Raw genomic sequence first — 20,343 nt, 5'->3', positions numbered from 1 at the left:
GTGCAGAGGCTTCAAAAGTTGTGGCATGTGAGCAATGTGGTTATGGCACATGGACTTAGTTGTTCTGCAGCATGTGAAATCTTTCTGGACCAGGACTCAAACCCATGTCCCCTTCATTGGCAGGCAGATTCTTAACCACTGGACCACCAGGAAAGTCCTTTTCCATATCTTTTAAGATGATCACATTGTTAAAATTATATTGAATAATTTTTTTAAGTGTTAAGCCAGTTATGTTTTTCTAGAATAAATTCACAAAATCATGATATGTATCATTCTTGCATAACCCTGTATTTGATTTGTAGTATTTCATTTGGAATTTTTTTCCATCTATATTCTTTCTTTCTTTCTTTTTTAGTTTGGCCATGCTGGGTCTTCACTGTGGCGCAAGGGCTTCTCTAGTTTTGGTGCTTGGGCTACAGAGTGCATGCTGGGTCATATGACTCAGTAGTTGCCGCTCACTGGCTTACTTGCCTCAAGACAGATGGGATCTTATTTCCCCTTGTGTGTGTGCCAAGTCACTTCAGTCATGTCTGACTCTGTGCGACGCTATGGACTGTAGCCCACCAGGCTCCTCTGTCCATGGGATTCTCCAGGCAAGAACACTGGAGTGGGTTGCCAGTGCCTTTCTCCAGGGGATCTTCCTGACTGAGGGATCCAACCCATGTCTCTGATATCTTCTGCATTGTAAGGTGGATTTTTAACTATTAAACCACCAGGAAGTCTCCAGGGACATTAGTCTGTAATTTTTTTTCTTGTAATGTCTTTGGTAGGTCTTTGGTATTAAGGTTTGTTGGCTTCTCTGAAAGATTTTTTCTAGAATTTTCATCACTTTCCTTAAAGTTTGGTAGCATTTACCAGTGTAACCATTTGGATCTGATATTTTTGTTAATGGAATGTTACAAACTATGGACTTAATTCATTAAAAGATACAGGATTATTCAAAATTTTTGTAAGTTGTATTTTTCTAGAAAGTTTCCCATTTCATGTAAGTTGTCAAATTTATTAATATAAAGTTATTCATGAATCCTCATATAATTTTTTAATGTATGCAGCATCTATAGTGATGTTGCCTCTGTCATTCCTTTTTTTAAAAAATTAATTAATTTACTTTAATTGGAGGCTAATTACTTTACAATATTGTGGTGGTTTTTGCCATACATTGACATGAATCAACCACAGGTGTACATATGTCCCCCCTTCCTAACCCCCCTCCCACCTCTCTTCCCACCCCATACTTCTGGGTTGTCCCAAAGCACTGGCTTTGGGTCCCTACTTCATGCATCGAACTTGCACTGGTCATCTATTTTACATATGGCAATATACATGTTTCAGTGCTATTCTCTCAAGTCATCCCACCCTTGCCTTCTCCCACAGAGTCCAAAAGTTTTTTCTTTACATCTGTGTCTCTTTTGCTGTCTTGCATATAGGGTCGTCATTACCATCTTTCTAAATTCCATATATATGCATTAGTATACTGTACTGATGTTTCTCTTTCTGACTTACTTCACTCTATATAATAGGCTCCAATTTCATACATACACCTCATCAGAACTGACTCCAATGAGTTCTTTTTTATAGCTGAGTAATATTTCATTGTGTATATGTACCACAACTTCCTCATCCGTTCTTCTGCCGATGGACACCTAGATTGTTTCCATGTCCTAGCTATTGTAAACAGTGCTGCAATGAACATTGGGGTACATGTGTCTCTTTCAATTCTGGTTTCCTCGGGGTATATGCCCAGCAGTGGGATTGCTGGATCATAAGGCAGTTCTATTTCCAGTTTTTTAAGGAATCTCCACACTGTTCTCCATAGTGATTGTACTAGTTTGCATTCCCACTAACAGTGTAAGAGGGTTGCCTTTTCTCCACACCCTCTCCAGCATTTATTGTTTGTAGGCTTTTTAATGGCAGCCATCCAGACCAGCGTGAGATGGTACCTCATTGTGGTTTTGATTTGCATTTCTCTGATAATGAGGGATGTTGAGCATCTTTTCATGTGTTTATTAGCCACCTATATGTCTGCTTTGGAGAAATGTCTGTTTAGTTCTTGGGCCCACTCTTTGATTGGGTTGTTCATTTTTCTGGTATTGAGCTGCATGTGCTGCTTTATATTTTGGAGATTAATTCTTTGTCAATTGTTTCATTTGCTATTATTTTCTCCCATTCTGACAGCTGCCTTTTCACCTTGCTTATAGTTTTCTTCATTGTGCAAAAGCTTTTAAGTTTAATTAGGTGCCAATTGTTTATTTTTGTTTTTATTTCCATTACTCTAGGAGGTAGGTCATGGCCTTGTCATTTTTGATATTAGGTATATCTGTTTTCCCTCTCACTCTTTTCCTTATTAATTCTGTCAATTTTATTAATCTTTTTAAAGAACCATCTTTTGCCTTCATTGATTTTCTCTATTTTATATCTGTTTTCTGTTTCATTAATTTCTGATTTTCTTTCTATCCTTTTTGCTTGTTGAGATCATTAATTCATCAAGTTTCCACTGAAGAACTGCAGCTGCATTTCACAAATTTTGATATGTTGTATTTTCATTACTGTTACTTTCAAAATATTCTGTAATTTCTATTGTAATTTCATCTTTGATGGATGAGTTATTTAGAAGTAAGTTACTTAATTTCCAGATGATTTGGGATTTTCTAAATATGTAACCAAGCAGGACCCTATGGGTTGTTCTCCTGACAAACCCCTTCCCCATATCCTCTGTTTTAGCTCCTCTGAAGTATTTAGATAATTATATCTGACACACATTTCCCAAGTTGCTTTACAGATGCTAAAACTCCCACCAAATGGAAGAAATTAACTTGATGACCATAAGCCTGTAACCTGCAGACCTACTGGGGCCTAAGGATTGATAATGTTAACCCCTGTGACACCACCCTGTTACCTCACCATCAGCCAATCAGAGAATTCTGCAGGGGCTGGTCATTTACCCTGGGTTGCCACTCCCTCACCTTGTCTTTAAAAATACATTGCTGAAACCCATCAGGGAGGTCAGGCTTTTTGAGCACTAGTCCTCGGTTCCTTATATGCGTGCATGCTAATTAGGTTGCTTCAGTCGTGTACAACTCTGTGAGCCCATGGACTGTAGCCCGCCAGGCTCCTCTGTCCATGGGGATTCTCCAGGCAAGAATACTGGAGTGGGTTGCCATGTCCTCCTCCAGGGTTCCTTATATGGCACCATACAATACATGCTGCACTTTGCTTCATCACAACCTGGTGTCAGTAGATCGGCTTTCCTACACACACTTTCCTGTGTGTAGGCAAGTGGACCCAAATTTTGGTTCCGTAACAGATATCTTATTGTTGTTGATTTCCATTTTAACTTTTCTGTGGTTAAAGAACACATTTCATGTAATTCTAATGCTTTGAAATTGACTTCTAGTTTTATGGCTCAGTGTATGATATATTTTGTTCATTGTTCCATATGCACTTGGAAAGATGATGCAATCTACAACTGTTGAGTGTAGTTTCCTACAAGTATCAGTTAAGTTGCTTGGTATTGTTACTCAAATGTTCTATATCCTTACTAATATTTTGTCTGTTTGTTCTATTGATTACTGGGGAGGTATGTTAAAATCTCCAACTCTAATTCTAGGCTTGTCTTTCCCATACAATTCTGTCAATTGTTTGCTTAATAAAATTTGAAGTTATATTATTAGGTGCATACACATTTAGGATTATGTATTTCTTCTATGGATTTATGTTCTAATTATTATGAATTTCTTTTTTTCCCTCTGTTACTTCTTCCTTAACATCTTCTTTGACCATTAATAATATAACTGCATTAGTTTTCATATGGTTGCTCTTTTCACAGAGTATCTTTACCCATGTTTTATTTCCATTACTTATATTTAAACCAATTATATTTAAAGTCTCTTGTACTCAGGATATTTCTGGGTCCTTTAAAAAAATAGTCTGACAATCTTTTTCTTTTAAAGAGTTATTATTGTTGTTTAGTCACTAAGTCGTGTCTGCTTCTTTTGTGACCCCATGGACTGTATTCCGCCAGACTTCTCTGTCCATAGGATTTCCTAGGCAAGAATACTGGAGTGGGTTGGCATTTCCTTCTCCAGGGGGTCTCCCGACCCAGGGATGAAACCCGTGTCTCCTGCACTGGCAGGCAGATTCTTTTACCACTGAGCCACTTGGGATGTCCTAAAGAGTTGCTGCTGCTAAGTCGCTTCAGTTGTGTCCAACTCTGTGCAACCCCACAGACGGCAGCCCACCAGGCTCCCCCATCCCTGGGATTCTCCAGGCAAGAACACTGGAGTGGGTTGCCATTGCCTTCTCCTGCCGGGAGCCGGCGAGAGACATTCCACTCATGACAAAGGTCATGAGGAAGGAAGCCTGGCATATGCAAAGGCGGGATCGAGCCTCGGGAGTCCCCCTGGATATTCTCGAGCATCTACCCCCAAAAACCAGAGTCTGCCTACTTTATTGCTTTGTGCTCTCACCTCTGACTTTACTGGGGGCTGTACCCCACCACCATCTCGCTCTCTCTGTCAAAGAGTTAACTTACAGCTCCAATTAATAAAGTTCCTGGGCAATTAGAAGTGTTTAAATCCAAACCCCTCAGATGGCTCTCTAACTCGCCTGACAAGTTTACCCGGACTCCTACAGCTATGCATACGATTGTTTACAGTCTCCCAGCCTCGAGAGGCATGGGAAGCTTAAGATATTAAAATAGCTTAGAGCCTCTCAGAGAGTTAGAAACTGTCAGAATAAAACTAGTAAAAGATTTCATTAATGAGCCAATGTTTGTTGCCAAGTTTCCACATCCCCTGAATTGTATCCTTGAATGTGTATTAATTAATATAGTTTGTATGTAGAAAAAATAAGTAGTGGCCTTGGTGTTAGTAACTTTAGACCCTTAAGGTAATAAATTTTTTCCTTTGTTGTAAACCCATTACACATCCGCCCTATAGGAATGCAATTTTATCTTCAGAAGATGGCACCAACCTTAAAATAATTACTCTTAGAGAAAATAAGGCTTTGCTGATAAGTCTTTGTCAAGAGTCATAAAATGTTAATAAGTCTTCTGGTCAGAAGATGAGGTAAATCACCTAAACCATTTGTATATGATAAATTTGCAGGAAACAAACCCTGGTTTTTGATAAGGATCAAAGACTGCTGACTTTGCATCCCCTATTATCCTCTATGTGTAACTTAGGGTATATAAGCCCCTGTTGAAAATAAAGCTATGGGCCTTGCTCACCAACGTTTGGTCTTCCCATGTCATTCTCCCCCTCAATTTTCAGCTGAGTCTCCATCTGGAGCACGGATATCCTCTGCGACCATTTATTTGCCTGGGCTTCTAAGACCCACTCGAGAAGGTGTCTAAGGTGGGGCACCTTCCGCTATTCGAGAGGGCGCCTGCGGCCTCCGTGGTCAGAGCTAACCTGGTGTCACGGGTTATATTGATTTTCCGCGTAAACCAAGCTACTCAGCTTCTTTTCTCCACCGAATTTTCCTACTGAGCTATCCTCATTCTATTACTCTTTATATCTCTAATTGACATTTGAATAGGTCGCCTACACCGTCTCTCCTTCGAATACCCTGAATCAGCCAGGGCTGGACCTCGGCATTCTCCAATGCATGAAAGTGAAAAGTGAAAGTGAAGTCGCTCAGTCGTGTCCGACTCTTAGCGACCCCATGGACTGCAGCCTACCAGGCTCCTCCGTCCATGGGATTTTCCAGGCAAGAGTACTTGAGTGGGGTGCCATTGCCTTCTCCATCCTAAAGAACAATTAGTCCATTTAAATTCACAATTACTGATATGGTTAGCTTAAAGTATACCATATTTGCCTTTTAATTTTTTCCATCGGTTACTTGTTGTTGTTGTTGTTTCTCCTTTTCAGCTTGCTTTCATGTTAGTCAAGTGTGTTTTAGTTCTCCATTTTCCCTCTTTTATTGTCTTTTTACATATAATATATACTTAGTATTACTCTAATGATTACAACATGCATCCTTTATTACTTTCTATCTTGAAATGGTACTTAATCATTTGACAGTGTATTAAAGTCTTACAATAGTATAATTATAATTTTATTGATCTTTCCTGAATATTGTGTTATCAATGTCATATATGTTATATCAACATGTTATGAACCCCATAATATATTGAAAGTATTGTTTTAAACAGCAAATAGTCTTTTAAAAAGAGTATGAAGTGAAGATTTTGAAATGTTACCATTTATACCATATGAAAATATCAAATTCCTGGGAATAAACCTAACAAAAGACATGCAAATCCTCTATGCAGAAAGTGGAAAAAATATTGGAAGAAATTACAGAGACCTAAATTAGTGACGTGAGATACCATGTTACGAGTCAATATTGCAAGGATGTCAGGTTACCGCAATTCAGTCTTCAGATTTAATGCAGTTCCAATCAGAATCTCAAGGTGTAGGAATGTGTGTGTGTGTCTGTCGCTGATTTTAAAAACTTAGCCTAGGCACCTCAAAAAGAGCAAGGCTCACCAAAGAAGTTATGGTGTGAGTTGAGTGCTCAGTTGCTTAGTCGTGTCCAACTCTTAGTGACCCAAGGACTGTAGCCCACAAGTCTCCTCTGTTCACGGGATTTCCCAGGCAAGAATACTGAAGTGAGTTGCCATTTCCTTCTCCAGGGGAGCTTCGTGACCCAGGGATCAAACTCAGATATCAAATAAGCATATGAAAAGATGTTGCACATCATATGTCATCAGTTCAGGTCAGTTCAGTTCAGTCGCTCAGTCGTGTCCGACTCTTTGCGACCCCATGAATCGCAGCATGCCAGGCCTCCCTGGCCATCACCAACTCCCGGAGTTCACTCAGACTCACGTCCATCGAGTCAGTGATGCCATCCAGCTATCTCGTCTTCTGTCGTCCCCTTCTCCTCCTGCCCCCAATTCCTCCCAGCATCAGAGTCTTTTCCAATCAGTCAACTCTTCGCATGAGGTGGCCAAAGTACTGGAGTTTCAGCTTTAGCATCATTCCTTCCAAAGAAATCCCAGGGCTGATCCCCTTCAGAATGGACTGGTTGGATCTCCTTACAGTCCAAGGGACTCTCAAGAGTCTTCTCCAACACCACAGTTCAAAAGCATCAATTCTTCGGCACTCAGCTTTCTTCACAGTCCAACTCTCACATCCATACATGACCACTGGAAAAACCATAGCCTTGACTAGACGAACCTTTGTTGGCAAAGTAATGTCTCTGCTTTTGAATATGCTATCTAGGTCGGTCATAGCTTTCCTTCCAAGGAGTAAGCGTCTTTTAATTTCATGGCTGCAGTCACCATCTGCAGTGATTTTGGAGCCCAGAAAAATAAAGTCTGACACTGTTTCCACTGTTTCCCCATCTATTTCCCACGAAGTGATGGGACCAGATGCCATGATCTTCGTTTTCTGAATGTTGAGCTTTAAGCCAACTTTTTCACTCTCCACTTTCACTTTCATCAAGAGGCTTTTGAGTTCCTCTTCACTTTCTGCCATAAGGGTGGTGTCATCTACATATCTGAGGTTATTGATATTTCTCCCAGCAATCTTGATTCCAGCTTGTGCTTCTTCCAGCCCCTCGTTTCTCATAATGTAGTCTGCATATAGGTTAAATAAGCAGGGTGACAGTATACAGCCTTGATGTACTCCTTTTCCTATTTGGAACCAGTCTGTTGTTCCATGTCCAGTTCTAACTGTTGCTTCCTGATCTGCATATAGGTTTCTCAAGAGGCAGGTCAGGTGGTCTGGTATTCCCATCTCTTTCAGAATTTTCCACAGTTTCTTGTGATCCACACAGTCAAAGGCTTTGGCATAGTCAATAAAGCAGAAATAGATGTTTTTCTGGAACTCTCCTGCTTTTTCCATGATCCAGCAGATGTTGGCAATTTGATCTCTGGTTCTTCTGCCTTTTCTAAAACCATCTTGAACATCTGGAAGTTCACGGTTCACGTATTGCTGAAGCCTGGCTTGGAGAATTTTGAGCATTACTTTACTAGCATGTGAGATCGGTGCAATTGTGTGGTAGTTTGAACATTCTTTGGCATTGCCTTTCTTTGGGATTGGAATGAAAACTGACCTTTTCCAGTCCTGTGGCCACTGCTGAGTTTTCCAAATGTGCTGGCATATTGAGTGCAGCACTTTCACAGCATCATCTTTCTTCTTTTTTTTTTTTTAATTTTATTTTATTTTTAAACTTTACATAATTGTATTAGTTTTGCCAAATATCAAAATGAATCCGCCACAGGTATACATGTGTTCCCCACCCTGAACCCTCCTCCCTCCTCCCTCCCCATACCATCCCTCTGGGTCATCCCAGTGCACCAGCCCCAAGCATCCAGTAACGTGCATCGAACCTGGACTGGCAACTTGTTTCATATATGATATTTTACATGTTTCAATGCCATTCTCCCAAATCTTCCCACCCTCTCCCTCTCCCACAGAGTCCATAAGACTGTTCTATACATCAGTGTCTCTTTTGCTGTCTCGTATACAGGGTTATTGTTACCATCTTTTTAAATTCCATATATATGCATTAGTATACTGTATTGGTGTTTTTCTTTCTGGCTTACTTCACTCGGTATAATAGGCTCCAGTTTCATCCACCTCATTAGAACTGATTCAAATGTATTCTTTTTAATGGCTGAGTAATACTCCATTGTGTATATGTACCATAGCTTTCTTATCCATTCATCTGCACAGCATCATCTTTCAAGATTTGAAAGAGCTCAACTGGAATTCCATAGGTCATCAAGCAAATGCAAATTAAAATCACAATAAGATAATACTACGAATCTGTAAGAATGGCCAAAAACCAAGAACATTGATGACACCAAATGCTGGCAAGGCTACAGTGCTACAGATAAGTTTTCATTGCTGATGGGAATGTGATATGGTACAACCACACTGCAGGTTTCCTACAAACTATGCATATTCTTACCATGTGTCTGGCAATTATGAGTCTCAGTATTTACTTGAAGGAGGTGAAAACTTTCATCCATACATAAAATTGCACTCAGATTTCCATGCTGTGCCCCCAGCATAATTGATGTTTGTGTGTGTGCTTAGTTGCTCAGTCATTTTGGACTCTTTGCCACCCAATGGACTGTAGCCCACCAGGCTCCTCTGTCCCTGGGGATTCTCCAGGCAAGACTACTGGAGTGGGTTGCCATGCCCTCCACCTTGGGAACTTCCCAACCCAGGAATTGTACCCAGGTCTCCTGCATTGTGGGTGGGTTCTTTACTGTCTGAATCACCAAGCAATTGAGGTATAATTGACAAATCCAAAATTATATATATTTAAAGTATATACCATGATGATTTTCTGTATTTATACATTGTGAGGTGATTACCACAATCAAGTTAATTAACACTTCCATCACCTAACATAGTTACTTTATGTGTGTGTGTGTGTGTGTGTGTGTGTGTGTGTGGTGAAGAATGCTTTACATTTACTTCCTTAGAAAATTTCAAGTATCCAATACAGAATTATTAATGATTACATATTATACATATATATATATATATATATACACACACACACCATACTGTAGGTTAGATCCTCAGGACGTATTCATCTTATAACTGAACATTTATACCCTTTGACCAACATCTTCTCATTTCCTCTATGTTCTAGCCCCTGGTAACCACCATTCTATTCTATTTGTATGAGCTCAGCATTTTTTTTTAGATTCCATATATAATAATTCCACATCACATTGTATGTGATACCATACAATATTTATCTTTCCCTTCTGGTGTATTTCACCTAGCATAATGCTTTCTAGGTTCATCTGTGTTGTCACAAATGACAGGATTCCCTTTTTATGGTTAAATAATACCCTATTGTTATGTGTATATAACATAGTTTCTCCATTTATATGTTGATGGACACTTAGGTTGTTTTCATACCTGGCCTATGGTGAATAATGCTATAATGAATATGAGCGTGCATGTCTCTTCCAGATACTGGTTTTACTTCCTTTGTATACATATGTAGAAGTGGAATTTCTGGATCTTATCATAGTTCTATTTTTAATTTCTTGAGGAGCTTCCATACTGTTTTCCATAATAGCAGTATGAATTTACATTCCCACCAACAATGTGCAAGAATTCCCTTTTTCCACAACCTTGCCAACACTTGTTATTTCTTACATATATTTCTTTTGATAATAGCCATTATAACAGGCATGAGGTGATATCTCATTATGGTTTTGATTTGCATTTCCCTGATGGTTATTGGTAATGAGCACCTTTTTATGTATCTGTGTGGTATTGGAGAAGACTCTTGAGAGTCCCTTGGACTGCAAGGAGATCCAACCAGTCCATTGTGAAGGAGATCAGCCCTGGGATTTCTTTGGAAGGAATGATGCTAAAGCTGAAACTCCAGTACTTTGGCCACCTCTTGTGAAGAGTTGACTCATTGGGAAAGACTCTGATGCTGGGAGGGATTGGGGGCAGGAAGAGAAGGGGATGACAGAGAATGAGATGGCTGGATGGCATCACTGACTTGATGGATGTGAGTCTGAGTGAACTCCGGGAGTTGGTGATGGACAGGGAGGCCTGGTGTGCTGCGATTCATGGGGTCACAAAGAGTCAGACATGACTAAGTGACTGAACTGAACTGAACTGAGCTGACCATTTGTATATTTTCTTTGGAAAAATGTCTACTCAGGCTCTTTGCCTATTTTAAAAATCAGATTGTTTGTTTCCTTGCTATTGAGTTGCATGAGTTTCTTATATATTTTAGATATCAACCCCTTATCAGATACATGGTTTGCAAATGTTTTCACCCATTCTGTAGATTGTCTTCTCATTTCTTGTTTATTTCTTGCTGTATAGCTTTTTGGTGTGATGTAGTCCCAGTTGTTTATTTTTGCTTTTGTTGCTTGCACTTTTGGATTATCTAAAAAATCACTGCCAAGACCAATGTCAAGGAGATTCTCCCTATATTTTTTTCTAAGAGTTTTATGATTTCAGGTCTTACGTTTCAGTCTTGAATCCATTTCAGGTTAGTTTTGTGAGTGATAAAAGAGAGGAGTCCAATTTCATTCTTTTGCAATGTGGATATCTAGCTTTCCCAGCACCATTTACTGAAGAGAGTATCCATTTCCCATTTTACATACTGGGCACCCGTGTCAAAGATTAGTTAACTGTGTATATGTGAGTTTATTTCTGAGCTTTCTATGCTCTTCCACTGGTCTCTGTGTCTGTTTTTATGCCACTACCATTGTGTTTTGATTACTGTAGGTTTTTTAATATAGTTTGAAATCAGGATGTGTCATTCCTCCAGCTTTGTTCTTTTTCCTCAAGGTTGTTTTGGCTATTTGGAGTCTTTTGTGAATACAAGTGTTTATAGCAGCTTTATTTGTAGTTGCTGAAACTTGGAAGCAACTTGGATGTCTTTCAGTAGGCAAACGGATAAATTGTAGTGCATCTGGACAGCAGAATATTGTTTAATATTAAGAGGAAATTAAATACCAAGCCAAAAAAAAGACATGGAGGAAACTGAAATGCATCTTACTAAGTGAAACTAAAGTGAAAACACTACTGTGATGGTTAACTTTATGTCAACTTGACTGGGCTAAATAAAGTATACCCAGATAGCTGGTAAAACATTATTTCTGAGTGTGTCTGTGAGGGTGTTTCTAGATGGGATTAGCATTTGAATTGGCAGATTGAGTAAAGAAGATCACCCCTTACCCATGTGGGTGGGCATTATCCAATTCATTGAGGTCCTGAATAAAACATAAAGGTGAAGGAAGGGCAAATTTGCTCTCTCCTTGAGCTGAAATATCCATCTTTTCTTGCCCTCACACATAGGTGCTTCTTGTTCTTGGGCTCTTGGACTGCACTATGACTTAAATCACTGGGGCTTCCCTGGTTCTCAGGCTTTCAAATTTAGAACTACACCACTGGCTTTCCTATGCTCCAACTTGCATATGGCAGACATTGGGATTTCTCAGATTCCATAGTCAGTGAACCAATCCCTCATTATAAGTCTCTTACTATCTCTCTCTCTCTCTCTCTCTCTCTCTCTCTATATATATATATATATATATATGCACACATACATACATACATATATATGTATATTATATACATATGATTAGTTCTGTTTCTCTGGAGAACCCTGGCTAAAACAGCTACATTCTATATGATTCTGACTATATAACATTCTGGGAAATGCATAAGTATGAAGATACTTAAATGACCTGTGGTTGTCAGGGGTTTGAGGGAAAGAGGGATGAATGGGTGAAGCACAGAGGAGTTTTAGGGTAGTGAAAATAATCTGTGTGATACTATAATGGTCCATGTCATTATATATTTCTTCAAGCATATATAATATACAACACCGAGAGTGAGCCCTAATGTAAACTATGGACTTTGGGTGATAATGATGTGTCAATGTAGATTCTTTGATTGTAACAAACGTACCACTCTGGGGATGGTGATGATGAAGTAGTCTATGCTTGTGTGGGAGCTGGGAGTATAAGGGAAATCTCTATACCTCTTATCAATTTAGCTATGAAGCTAAAACTTCTCTAAAAAAGTAAAGTCTGAAAAAAATGGAATCTTAAAAATTTTTTTTCAGTAGTTCTCTTTGTTTTAAAAAAACAAGACATGCTGTACTAAACTACAATTACGTTGTGTTGGTGTAAGAATAGTCAAATAGTTGAATAGGACACCAAAGAGAATCCAGAAACTGGTTCATGCACATAAAGACATTTGATTTATGATGAAATTATCACTAGAAAGCAATTGGAAAAGTAGCTATCAATAAATGGTGCTGTGTGGAAAATACTCACAAAACTTGATTCTTATTTCATATTCTACAAAATATTGATTCCAATTTATAGACATAAATGTATTAGAAATCCTAGATGGTGCAACAAAATAAGAAAAAGAAATGAGAAGTATTTAAACTGGAAGGAGGAAATGTCCCTACTTGCACAGAATACATTTGTCCATGTAGAGGATTCCAAGGAATCTACACAAAAAGCTACTAGAATTTACAAGTGATTAGCAAGGTCACAATATTAAAAAGGTCAACATATGAATATATAGAAATGCAGGTTGATTTTTGTTTATAATGATTGGAATCCCAAAGTCAAAAACAGCACCAATAGCTCTTCATAAGTGAAACAGGTATAATTATAATAGAATATGTAGGATCTTTATTTTGAAAATAAAAAAAAAATTGATGAAATAAATCAGAAGACCTTAATGAATGGTGAGACATTGAGGCATACCATTTTCAATGATTGAAACATTCAGTATAGTTAAAATGTCAGTTTTCCCTAAGTTGATATAATGATTTAATGCAATCCTGATTAAAATCCCAGCAGAATTCTTTGCAGATCTTTACAAAAGATAATTCTAAAGTTCATGGAAATGTGAAGAAACTAAAGTAGTCAAAACAATTTTGAAAAGCAAGAACACAGTTGGAAGACTCACATTAAGACATATCATGAATCTAAATAGAGAAGACAGTGGTATTGGTAAAAGGATAGACACATAGATGAGTGGAACAGAATAGATTCCAGAATTTGACCTTTTATAGTGGGAATTTCTAATAATGTACTTTCACAGCCTTGAGAAATTTCATAGAAATAGCACCTGGAAAAACAGCATATATCAAGCAACTGTATTGATTATTATTATTTTTCATGTTTTTCTTAGAATAATAGCCTTGTTACAGACCCCAAGGCCAGACCCAGAGGGAGTATGACGGGGATCATGAAGGCGTGGAGCTTGGTTCATACCTAACGCCAACATGTTGGCGTTAGGTATGAACACTGCCTACGCACTTGCTGATTGTTCCCGAGACCATCCCAGAAGAAAACAGCCTGGGGTAAAAACAAGGAGATCTGGACTATGTCAGTGTAGCGTCTTGGGAAAGATGGATCAAAAAAAGTTTTGTAGTCTGCCATTAGGAATAAAAGCTGGACTCAGAGTGGACTCTGAACCTCAGCCCAATAGAGGCTGCCAGTCCGCCACCCAATGCACCAGATTTCGTGTTCTGTTTTCATTCTCATTGCTCACTCCTGGACCTTTAGGGCAACAACCTTTGTAAATTCAGTCTATTGATTTTTAGTGAAGGCATGGGGCAATTCAATGGAGAAAAGACAGTCTTTTGCACAAATGATCCTGGAAAAATGAGACATCCATATGCAAAAAAAAAAAAAGTGACCCTTGACCTATGTCTCATAACTTATATAGAAAATGAATTCAAAATGGATAGTAGACCAGATATAAGATATAAAACTCTTAGAGAAAATATCGAAGAAATTCTTCATGACCTTGGATAGGGCAAACATTTGACTTTGTTAAAACTTTTTCTCCTTAAAAGACATTGCTGCTGCTGCTGCTGCTGCTGCTAAGTCGCTTCAGTCGTGTCCGACTCTGTGTGAGCCCATAGACGGTAGCCCACCAGGCTCCCCCGTCCCTAGGATTCTCCAGGCAATAACACTGGAGTGGGTTGCCATTTCCTTCTCCAATGTGTGAAAGTGAAAAGTGAAAGTGAAGTCGCTCAGACATGTCCGACCCTCGGCGACCCCACGGACTGCAGCCTTCCAGGCTCCTCCATCCATGGGATCTTTCAGGCAAGAGTACTGGAGTGGGGTGCCATTGACATTAAGCGAATGAAAAGCCATGGACTGGGAGAAAATGTACTGATCATCCATTTGACAAAGAACTTTTACGTGGAGTATATAAAGAACTCTTAAAACTTGAAAAAAATACAATTGAAAAAAAGAGGGCAAAAGATTTGAACGGACACTTCCTGAGAGGGCTTACCTGATAGCTCAGTTGGTTAAGTCTGCCTGCAATGCAGGAGACTCTGTTTCAATTCCTGGGTCGGGAAGATCCGCTGGAGAAGGGATAGGCTACCCACTCCAGTATTCTGGCCCAGAGAATTCCATAGACTGTATAGCCCATGGGGTCGCAAAGAGTCGGACATGACTGAGTGACTTTAACTCATTCACTTTCACCAGAGGAGATACACGGATGGCAAAAAACACATAATGAACCTATTAGTCATTACATAAATGAAAATTGAAACCAAATGGGAAACTCTTGCACACCTATTATAATGGCTAAAATTTTTTTAAAAGACAATATCCAGTGCTGGTGAGGATCTATAGCAACTTGAACTCTTCTACCTAGCTTGTGAGAATGCAAAATAGAATAATGGTTCTGGAAAATAGAATCTGGTTGATAGTTTCTAAAAAATTAAACAAATACCTGCAATGTTACCCAGGAATCCTACTTCTATTAATAAGTATTTATTCTAGAGAAATGAAAACACATATCAGCACAAAAACTTGTACACAGGTTCATAGCAGTACTATTCATAACTGCCAAAAACTGAAGACAACTCAAAATGTCCCTCAACAGATGAAAAGATTAACTGTGGAATTGTCATACAATGGAGTGCTACTCATCAGTAAAAAGAAATAAGCCATTAATACACAAACACCATGGATGAATCTGAAATGCATTATGCTAAGTGAAAGAAGCCAGTCTCTAAAAGTAACTTAATGTATATTTCCATTTGCATGATATTTTGGAAAAGATAAATCTATAGTAATAACAAACAGATCAATAGTTTCTAGGGATTAGGGTTGGGTTAAGAAACTGATTAAGGAGTGTTAGAATTGTTCTTTATCCTGCTTGCGGTGGTGGTAGTTATAAGAATCTATGTATTATTAAAACTCAAAAAACAGTTAACGAAACAAAAATCTTTATCCATTCATCTGTTGGTGGACATAAGCGGTAATTTAAAAATCTAGAAGAACCAACTGAATAACTATTTGTACTAAAATGAGTTCAATAAAGGGGCAAAATATAAGATAAACATATACAAACATATACAAATAAAAAGAGTGAACTTGCTACATGTAAACTTTAAAACAATTAATAGATAAGTAAGTTGAAATATACTAGAGGTTGGACTCATCTTGGGTCAAACTGAAAGTCTACATAACCTAGAGTTTAATGGGTGGTAGTGCAATAAAATAGGATAGTTGCTATTTATCCAGATATTGTGCCCATATCTTTTATTTGTTATCTATAGTTCTGTTATTCATAGCTGATGCATTCTCACTCTGAAAACAAACTTATTTTACCTTTTAAACCATATACTAAAGGTCACACTAACATGTCATAATATTTTTATAAGTGGAATTTTAAAAAATTCATTTTTAATTGAAGGATAATTGCTTTTCAATATTGTGTTGGTTTTTGCCATACAGCAACATGAATCAGCCTAGGTATACATATGTCCCCTCTCTCTCAAACCTCCCTCACACCTCCTACCCCATCCTACCCCTTTAGGTTGTCACAGAGCCCTGGTGTGAGTTCCTTGGGTCATACAGAAAATTCCCATTGGCTATCTGTTTCACATATGGGAGTGTGTATGTTTCCATGCTACTCTCAATTTGTCCCAACTTCTTCCTCTACTGTGTCCACAAGTCTGTTCTCCACATCTGTGTCTCCATTCAAGAAGTGAAGTTGCTCAGTCATGTGAAACTCTTTGCAATCCGACGGACTGTAGCCTACCCGGCTCCTCTGTCCTGTCCTGCAAATAGGTTCATCAGCACCATCTTCTAGGTTCCTTATATATGCATTAATATATGATATTTGTTTTCCTCTTTCTGACTTACTTCACTCTGTATAACAGGCTCTAGGTTCATCCACCTCATTAGGACTGACTCAAATGTATTCTCTTTATAGCTGAGTAATATTCCATTGTAGATTCATACCACAGCACAGCTGCTTTATCCATTCATCTGTTGATGGATGGAAGTGGTAATTTTAAAAATCTAGAAGAACCAACTGAATACCTATTTGTACTAAAAAGAGTTCAATAAAGGGGCAAAATATAAGATCAACATATACAAATTGGTATTTTTCCTATACATCAATTAGGAAAAGTAAGAGAATAAAAGATCCCATTAACAATAGCAAGAAAAACTAAACATCTCCTAAGAATAAACCAAAAAGTAATATGCAAGATCTATTTGAAGAAAACAGTAAACCTGACTAAAAGACATAAAATATGACTTGAATAAATATCATGTTCCCAGAGAGGGAGTCTTAGTATTGTAAAAATTATTGTTTGCTTGTCAGCATTAATTGGTAATGTCAAGGCAACCCAGTCAAAATTTCGGTGGGATTTTTCATGGGCCATGATGAGTTGATTCTCAAATTTATATTAAATACTGGAAAAGAAAATATTTGAAAAAATTAAAAGAAAGACAAAAACTGAAAAAAAATATTTAAAAACAAACTAACATTATAGTGATTGAAGGAGTGTGGTATTAGTTGTATAAAAAGATAGCCTCATGTATAAAAAGGAATTTAGTTTCAATAAAAATGCTATTTCTAATCATTGTAAGAAAAAATAAATTATCAATAAATAATGTTTATTATCTATTTGGGGAAAAAGTTAAAGTTAGGTCCTGGTTTTGCACTGTATCAAATTCCAGAGATAGACATAAAATACAAAACTATAGAAAAATAGGAGAAAATATAGGAAAATATTTGTATAACCTGGGAGAAAAGAAAGGCATTCATAAATAAGACACAAAAATCTAAGAACAGTGAAGGAAAAGTCTTACACTTTTCCTTCAAATTCAAAACTTCAGTATATCAGTTCAATTCAGTTCAGTCGCTCAGTCATGCTAAATAAGGAATTCAGGGACTTCCTAGTGGCCCAGTGGCTAAGACTCTGCATTCCCAATACAGGGGGCCCAGTTTGATCCCTGGTTGAGGAACGAGATTTTACCTGTCATAACTAAGAGTTCACATGCAGTTTTGAGGGGTGGGAGAGCTCCCTTGCATCAAGGTTATAACAGTGTCTCAGAATACAGATATATGTGCAACAGGTGTGCTTATTTTTCAAACACAAGACCCAGCTTTGTGGGGCGAGGGCATGAGATGGCTTTGGGTTCTTGTCAACCACAGCAGAAGATGGTTCTTAGGACTGTAGCTTCAGGTACCAAGTCCACCTTGTCTAAAGTTACTCAATGTAGGCTGAGTCATGAGAAACATTTGACATCATGACTTTATTACTGAGATTTCTTGATCCTTCTGTGGAAATGTGACAAAAGTTAAATTCCAGGGTTGGAAAACTTGAAAGACTTTGGGGATTAGCTATGCATAAACATTATACTGCTGGGTGAAGAACAGGAAGAGTGAAATCACATGTGACTAATTTGAGGGCAAGGTATGATAGCCAAAGGAGATTTATCAATAACTAAAAAGGAAAATAAACACAGTCCTGTCAACAAAAGATCTGTGGGCAAATTTTAGTGCATGGGTCAAGTTCACGACCTTTAGATTTTGTCCTCAAAGATTTCCTTAATAATATTTCAGTGTTATTATGCCCTTACCCTTGATTGTAAAGGCTGCCAACAATTTTCTGAAGTGACTGGGCAAGAGTCTTGTAAAGTAGACTTACTTTGTTGATATGCTAAAATGTGAAGTGTCTTTAATTTATTTCTCCCCCTGGAATTCTGGATTTTATTTTTTAAATTTTATTTATTTACTCTTCTAACTTTTTATTTTGTATTGGGGTATAGCCAATTAACAATGTTGTGATAGTTTCAGGTGAACAGGGAAGGGACTCATACTTTTACATATATCCACCCTCCCCCAAATTCCCCTCCCTCCAGGCTTCCACAGAATAGTGAGCAGAGTTCTGTGTGCTATACAGTAGGTCCTTGTTGGTTATCCATTTTAAATATAGCAGTGCATACATATCCATCACAAACTCTCTAACTATCCCTTCCCTCCATCCTCCTCCCTCCTTCATTCTGTAAGGCTGTCAGTCTCTTTCTGTTTTGTAAGTTCATTGATATCATTTCTTTTTAGATTCCACATAAAAGGGATGTCATAGGATGTTTCTCCTTTTCTGACTTACCTCACTTAGTATGACACTCTCTAGGTCCATCCATGTTGCTGCAAATGGCGTTACTTCATTCTTTTTAATGGCTGAGTAATATTCTGGATTTTTTTGTTTACTGTGTGTTATTTGCGTCCCTAGTAGCTCAGATGGTAAAGAATCTGCCTACAATGCGGGAGACCTGGGTTCAATCTCTGGGTTGAGAAGATCCCCTGGAGAAGGAATTGGCAACCTGTTCCAGGATTCTTGCCTGGAGAATTTCATGGACAGAGGAGCCTGGTGGGCACAGTCTGTAGAACTGCAAAGAGTCAGACATGACTGAGCCACTAACACACACACATTCGATCCCAAAGTTGTATAATTACATTGAAAGGCAAAATACGGTATTTCCTTTCAAGGGAGAAAGGAAACCCAGTCTCTATCATCCTAGTGCAGTGATTTTTATTAATTTTTTAGTTACTCACTGACCTAATCCTAATCTGGACCCAAAGGTCTAAGTCCATGTGCTCAGGAAGAGATCTATCCAGATATTGACCCAGGATCACAACTTGCGCTCAAGCTCCATATCTGACTCATTAGAGGCTGCTAGCTGGTGTACTACTGTGATCCAACAGAGCAGGGAAATATCAGACAGCAGACACAACTTTTTCATAACCTGTATTTGATCAAACGTGTTTTGGTAGGGTTGGCATATGCGAAAATCCATCACTGGCATAGTTTAAATATCATTCATCTTTATTGGTTAGCTGTTACCAGAAGTTGTGCCTCCATGGTTTAAACAAACAAAGCATTAATAAGAATACCATGTTTATAGAACCTGAACTTACATAACTTGAATGAAACAGAAACTGGGGTTATATTTATTCTGGAAGTCAACACTGACTCACTGGGAAACATTGCACAAGTTGCCCAAACTCTGTGTGCCTTAGTTTGCTCATTGTGAAAGATCCTTTCTATACCTCACAGTTGTAACAATCCCATGGACTGTAGCCCACCAGGCTCATGCCAGGGATTCTCCAGGCATGAATACTTCAGTGGGTTGCCATGCTCTTTTCCAGGGGATGACAATCCTAGGTCCTGGCTTTTAGAACAGGCACCTCATTCAAACATTCAATAATACTTCTTATGTGCTAGACACTCTTCTGGGTACAGTCACATTTTTAACATATCCAAAAGTGATATCATTATCTTCTCTTCCTCAAACTAGCTTTTATCTCATCTATTTTCTATCTCAGTGGTGGCACTGACAGCCATCCAGTTTCCTGAGACAGATGCCTGGGAGTCAGTCTCAGTGTTTCTCTTTCCCTCTGTCCTCTATCCAGTCAATGACAGTCCTCTCAAGTGTACCCTCACCAATTAAAAAAAATCTTTTACTCCCTTGCTAACCCCACCTCAATGTCTTAGCCCTTGTGGTCTCTCTGCCATGAACATGGCCCTTCCTGATTTCACAGA

This window comes from Bubalus kerabau, chromosome 6 (genome assembly GCF_029407905.1).
Source record: "Bubalus kerabau isolate K-KA32 ecotype Philippines breed swamp buffalo chromosome 6, PCC_UOA_SB_1v2, whole genome shotgun sequence".
Classification (NCBI taxonomy): Eukaryota; Metazoa; Chordata; class Mammalia; order Artiodactyla; family Bovidae; genus Bubalus; species Bubalus kerabau.
Note: the sequence above shows the minus strand (reverse complement) of the source record.